The sequence below is a fragment of the Ursus maritimus genome, unplaced genomic scaffold (genome assembly GCF_017311325.1).
Source record: "Ursus maritimus isolate PB19 unplaced genomic scaffold, ASM1731132v1 scaffold_2, whole genome shotgun sequence".
NCBI classification, from domain to species: domain Eukaryota; kingdom Metazoa; phylum Chordata; class Mammalia; order Carnivora; family Ursidae; genus Ursus; species Ursus maritimus.
Genome location: NW_024424452.1, coordinates 2,563,577 through 2,570,235, shown reverse-complemented (window position 1 = coordinate 2,570,235; position 6,659 = coordinate 2,563,577). Strand labels below are relative to the sequence as shown.

The following is a 6,659-nucleotide window of genomic DNA, read 5'->3' as shown; positions in this document are numbered from 1 at the left end:
CAAGACCAGAGCTGAGATCAAGAGCCAGATGCTTAACTGACTGGGCCACCCAAATAGCCACCCCTATTTTATTTCATTTTATTTTATTTCATTTCCCTCATTAAAACAGAGCTCAACTTCATGTCTGTTTCTATTCCTGTCTATTATTATCCTGTCTATTCCTATCATTATTCCTATATATTATTTATAGTTTTTTCCATCCTTTTTTAAAGAGACTATTTTCTGTCAACCTTCTTTCCATTTTGTTTGCCTTTGTGGAAGAGCAGCTCAAGACCGCTCAGCGGTTGCTCCTACCCACTCAGTGGCCCGAGCAGTGGGAGCTGCAGACCAGTCTTCGGTGGCCAGCTGAGTGCCCCAGTCTTCAGTAGGGAGCTGCTGAGTAGACACAGAGTGCACCTGCTGGCCGTCAGACCAGTTTGTGACTTCAGGATGAATAGTGGTGAACTCAGGACCTGGAGCAGTCCACTCACCCTGAAATTCCTCCTTGGTCACAGCTTTCTCGGCAGCATCCTGCTCTTCCTTTTCAACTTCTTCAGGATCTCTGTAGAAGTAGAGATGGGGCACGACCTCCCATGGGTGTTCCCGGGAAATGGTGCCACGCATGCTCAGAACTTCCCTGGGGCCAGGATCCGCCACAGCAGAGCTTCTGAGTGCACTCTCTTATTGTCGCAAGGGATGATGATGTCCACACAGCACAGGGGAGAGTCCGTATTACACAGAGTGACGGTAGGCAGGTTAACAGAAGACACCTCTGGGAGAGGCTGGTGGTCAGCCCTGGGATCTGTAACCGCCAGCGTGCTGGGCTCCTAGAAGGCTGCCTGGAGCTGGTTCCTGAGGGTCCCAGGAGTGAAGCGATAGGAGTGGCTCCAGTAGCATCAGCAAACTTCAGCACAGCTCACTGGCCAGTATTCCTGGGCGATATGACACTGACATCAGCTGGGGTTCCAATGGCAACAATGGTGCGAGCTGCCACCAGAAGCTTCTCCCAGGTTCTCCTCACATTCATGACATAGATTCCATCACTTTTCCTTTTGTGGAGGTACTGCTCCATTTGGAAGTCAAGGTTGGTGCCACCTAAGTGGGTTCCCGCTGCAAGGAGTTTAAGGACATCCCCCTCCTTCAATTGCAGGACATTGAGGGCTCCAGACATCGTGAAAGTTTCCCTTTAAGTTACAACGGGAGCACAGAACAACACCCTATGGACGTCTCTCTGGGTAGTGCGGAAAGGCTCCATCTGTTTTTAAATCTTGCTAGAGGCTTGTCTATTTCAGTTGTTCAATTAAAAATCCAGTTTCTGTTACTTTGTAATATTTCTCCTTTAACTTGGTTTTCTATTTTGTTCATTTTCATTAATTGTAATTTTTTTCTGTTAAAAACAGAAAGGAACATTTTAACAGAAGCAGTAGCGCATTGCCTTTGCCAGTGAATTTCATTAATTTTTGCACTGTTTCTCATTTCTCATGCCTTTCTTCCTTGTCCACTGCCTCTGACATTGAGTATCTGCTGGTAATAAAGTCTCTTATTTGTTGCACATCTGAAAATATCTCTGTTTTGTCTTGCCTGCTGAATGATAGTTTAGCTGGGTATAGAATCCCAGGGAAGGTGTTTTTAAGATTTCTTTACTGCGCTTGTTACATTTTATAATCATATACATTATGTGATTATTTGAAAAATGTCCATCTCTCACCAGGATGATTTTCCTTTGTTTTGTCCACCACTGTGTATCCCAGTCTCTAGAACAATGCCAGGCACATAATAGGCACTCAATAAACAGTACTGAATAAATGAAAGAGTGAGTGAATGAATCCCTCGCTAGGTTTTCGGCTCTCCAAGGGCAAGGTGGGAGTCTCACTGTTCAGAGCTGGGTTCCAGTGACTTGCCTAGTGCCTGACATAGTAGAAATTAAATAAACATCTGTTGAAGGAATGAATGAATTCACACAAGTTCTAAAACCAAAGAATAAAAATAGTACTCTTAGAAAGTTCTGCCGTTCGAAAAAGCAACCTTTGGAGTCTTCTAGGCCCACATTTTCTTTTTAAAATTTCTTCCCTGGGGTTAGGTGCAAGGGAGTTGGGGACAGAGAGGGGGCTTTCATGAAAGCAAGGCCATCCTAGGATTATTCCCTTCTACCAAATCTGCACAAACCTTCAAAGACCTGTTCCCAGAAAGGATAATGTTCTCCAGGTTAACGGGGACCCTGCTTGAGACTTGTTTCTAAACAGACTATAACACACCATCACCGATGGCTCCTTTAAGGGAAAAGGGTGTCACAACAGGAAAGATGACATCCAGGTGCAGACTGCATGGACAGGCACAGTGACTAATAAAATATTCAGCAGTTGCTGCTGTGGTCTTAGCAAGGACGTGCGGCAGAGCCAGCTGATGCCTGAGTGTGAGGAAGTGTGCCGGGATTTGCAGGAAGGCCCATTTAGGAAGGAGGCAGGGCCTCTGAGGCCCATTGTACAGGAGGCATTTAAAGAGTTGCCCCCCTGGGAGCACTAATGTGCTTCGACTTGGCCATTTACAAAAGGGAAGGAACTATTAGGACTTGGAAAAGATGTCTGGCCTGCACCATTTAGAGGACACAGGGGTCACCTGTGTGTCAACAAAGTAAGAGGGTCATTCGTAAAGCCTTAACTCCATTTGTCAGCCCTAAACCCAGCCCATGAGGCTGGGGGTGGGGTGGTGGGGGATGCACTGCTGTGTTTCTCTACTTTCTGGTCCATTCTAACAATTTGCGATTGAACGTCTGCTCTCACGTGTGGTCCATCTCCAGACAGTGTCTATAGACACAGATGGCACCTTGCCCTCTCGAAACTGCCTCCTTCCATTGGACGAGGGCAATAGTCTTGTAACCGACGCCCTCTGCCAGTCGGTGATGAGGCTACAGTGCATATCTCTGTCTCTGGTCATTTGTCAGGCCATGCAGCTCACCGACAGCCAAGTTGGAGAGACACAAAAATGTGGAGAAAAATGAGTTTTAAAGATGCCAAAGCTAATGTGTTAGCAAGATTTTAAAAACATGTTTTCCTTGGCTTGCGGAGAACAGGGAACAGACCTTTTCTCAAACTGCATCTCCTTCAGCCATGACGTCTTCCCTGAAACATGGAAGTATAAACAGAGAACAACATCCCTTCCAAATGTTGGTTCAGATGCAGGCTGAGCCCAGTTGCCAAAGGAGAAGAACAAACTCGGAAGCAGAAAAGCAAATTGTTCTTGAAGGCATCGAAGTGGGTTTCCCAAACAAAGGAGAGTGCCTTTTCTTTGTTAAGGAAGAGGGGGAAAAGCCATTACGGAACATCTTTTACCCTTTAATGCTGATGTATGACAAAAATGCTTTGGCTCTGATCTGTAATCTGCCTTTCAGAGACTCTCCAGCTTTGGTGTCCTCTAGAAAGGAACTTACTGAGTGCCTTTATACATCTTTCAAGTAAACATTAACAACAACAGTAATAATAAAGTAATAAATTGGCCCCAAATCTTGGCACAACCTGAAACCATATGTTCTGAGAGTTGCTTCATTCACTGATAATTAAGTTTTCTTTTCCCCCCACAAAACAAGACTTATTTTTTTTTGGATCCAACAAATAGCTTTAGGCGTGTGGGCATCTTGACGGAGCCTCGTCGTCTCTTTTGAGGATCAAATCCTGGCTAGTTTGTTTGAAGTTCAGAGCCCGGCATGGCATCTGAGAAGCGTTAATAAAATAGTAGTACATACATGGAGTTATTCTGAAACTCCAAAGACTTCATCCCAGGAGGGACGTGTAGTGACGACTCACTGGCTTGAACACCACCACCACAAAGGGAGGGTGTCCAAGCCACTCTGACACAATGGAATCACACATGTCTTCACGCCCAGGCCACCCGAAGAACTCAGGTGCAGGGACGCCAACACATTTTCTGCGTCTCTTCTAATCAACGCCCAGCCGAGACAGTCACCAGCCCCCTCTGCAGCAAAAGTCACTGAGCATTTGGGTAGATACACAGCTTGTCTTAAGCTAGTGCAGGCTTGCAAAACACAGATGTTTTCCTTTTAATCCTGTTTGTGCTTTGCAATGATCACACTCGGTGTCGTTTGGCTGCAGGAATCCCCTCTAGGAATGATCCTGCAAGAGAAATAGTGTGTGCATTGAGCCATCCGATTTGGGGCCGCTCCCCACCTCTCCGCAAAGCTGAGCACAGTTTATTGGAACAGAATGGGTTATGAGGGTAAGGATGAACATATAAATACCCTTTTTTTTAATGCTAACTGCATAGAATCTAATCATCTGGCCCTTCAAGGCAAGTTTATGATTATGTGTAATGTATTTTTGGATTTTCACTCCTCTACTGGGATTTCTTGGCTTTCCTGAGAGAGGCGCATGTCTTCGGATTCAAGAGCTCAGACTAACGGCAAACAGTCTGGGTTCAAGACTTGGACCTGCTGCTTCCTAGCTGTGTGGCCTCAGGCAAAGTACTTTACCTCTCTGGGCTGTTTCTCCATCCGTAAAGAGCAGGAGCTATGTCATAGGGCTGTCGTGAAGATTAAGGGAGGTACTGCACAGAGGCACACAGAGTAAACGTGTAACACGTGTTCGTTACTCTTTTCATCTGTGCTCCTCATTTCCGGCAGGCCCTTGTTCTCAAACAGCATAAAGAGCGAGCTCAAGGATCAGAGCCCTGGAATGAAGCAGACGGTGTGTGTATTTCTCTTCTGCCCACAGAAACTCCCACCTCGCCCCCTCCTTTGGATAAAGGACATGACATTATCCCAAAGCTCTTGCCACTGTGGTGCTCTGGTGCAAATTTTGGAACAGCTCTAGAGTGATGCTTGGTCCTTGATGACTAGGACATGGGGCAGATCCGTTTGGGGGCATAAAGGAAGATCCGGATTCAGTGATGGTTCATCAGGAGTCTACTCTGTGCTGGGAAATTCGTTAGTCTATTTCTATGTGCGGTTTTGTGTAACACCCACGACACAGACCTATAGGACGGGTACCATCATGATTTCCATTTCATAGATGTAATTGAGCATTAGGGAAGCTACATAATTTGTCTGCCCACCCAAACGTTCCCTTCTACCTGCAGGATAAAGTCCCAGAGCCCAGGGATTCTCCACGGAGTGACCCTCCATCCAGCCATCCACACATCTCTTCTATCCCCTACCTTATCCCTCTCTGTCGCCAAAGGAAACCCAGTGTTCTTTTTCCTGCCTTAAAGGAGGCTGAGACTCCCACAGCCAGCAGTGGGACCAACAGAAAATCCAACCCCTAAAAGCACGGAGCTTTAATGAGAGTCTTTACTGACAATTTCTCATGGAAGGCCTTCACACACAGAGGGCTGTCCTAAAAACCCACTTTCCATACCTCTCCCCTCAAAGCCCTGGTTCTTATGGGAGCTGCTCATCTCATTTTCTTCTCTCCTTCATTGATTCCTTAATGCCCCTCCCTTGTTCCCTTCTCCTGCAACCCACCCCCTGTCCTTCCTCGAGGGGAGGAAAGCGGCCAGCTCCAGCCTTCTGCCTGGGTCCCGTCCCCTCCCTGCACAGGTTAACATGGCAAGGCCAGCACGGGGAGTGGTTGGAAGACTGCAGATATGTCTGTTACCATTTTTTTTCCCCTTTATCGGATTCACGCTGTACTCTAGCAAAACTGAGCCGGGGATCAGCTTCCTGCATGGGCCTTACCAGGTCTTTTCTCTCAAGACTAGCTCTGCCCAGGCAGAGCCCCCAGCCCCTCCCCGGAGTGAAAAACCGCTTCACCTGGATGACAGGGGCAGGTGCCTTCCCTGGGCTCCCATGCATCCCTGACCATAGCCCACACGTGGCGGTCCCCATGCAATGTTGGATTATTCGTGTATAGATCTACAGATTATTCATCTCCCACCTTATTTCCAATTTCTTGCAGGTCCCACAGCAAGCTCTCCACAGATGATGGCTTCTGTTGTTTTTTGGGATGGTTTAAACAAAAAAGAATTGATTCTTCTCAATGACAAAAAGACAAGGAGGGGGCTGTTGCAGGTGTTGACTCTGTAGCTGCCACGGGGAGGTAGGGCCAGCCTCTCCACGGTCCCGTGGCCTTTCCCTCCCGCTGGAAGCCCCACCGCCGCAGGATGGCTCTGGGGTTCTAGATGGTGCATCTGTGCTCCAGAGAGGGAGAGCCAGGTCACTGAGTGAGGCAAGCCAGCTCTCTGAACTTCTACCAGAAACACAGCGGCTCTCCTAGAACTCAGCCCAGCTGTGGACGTGAACCAAGGTGTCTCATTGGCCCCTGTTGGGTAGCAAGGCATTCCCTACCTGGTTTAACGGGGTCTTGTGATCTGATTTGTTTTTGCATTTATTTTATTATTGGAGTGAAATTCATGGGACATAAAGTAACCATATCAAAGTGAATAACTCAGTGGAATGTGGTACGTTCCCTAGGTTGCGGCCCCTCCGCCCCTACCTAGTTCCAGAGCATCGGGGTCCCCTGGGAAGGAGACCCAGCCTCGGTAAGCCGTTTCTTCTCATCGCTCCCACCCACTCCCCTGGTAACCTCCCACCTGTGATCTGTCTCTGGGGCTTTGCACTTCCTGTAAGTGGAATCCTACCACATGTGACCTCTGGCATCTGCCTCTTTCACTCGGCATCATTTTGGAGGTCCGTCTCCGTTGTATCATCTATGAGAATTCCGTCCTTTTTA

The 6,659-nt window shown here is 47.5% G+C and overlaps 1 pseudogene; it reads right to left on the bottom strand.

Moving 5' to 3' along the window:
* Positions 1-267: 267 nt before the first annotated feature.
* Positions 268-1,150, bottom strand: LOC103670077 (annotated as a pseudogene).
* Positions 1,151-6,659: the final 5,509 nt, after the last annotated feature.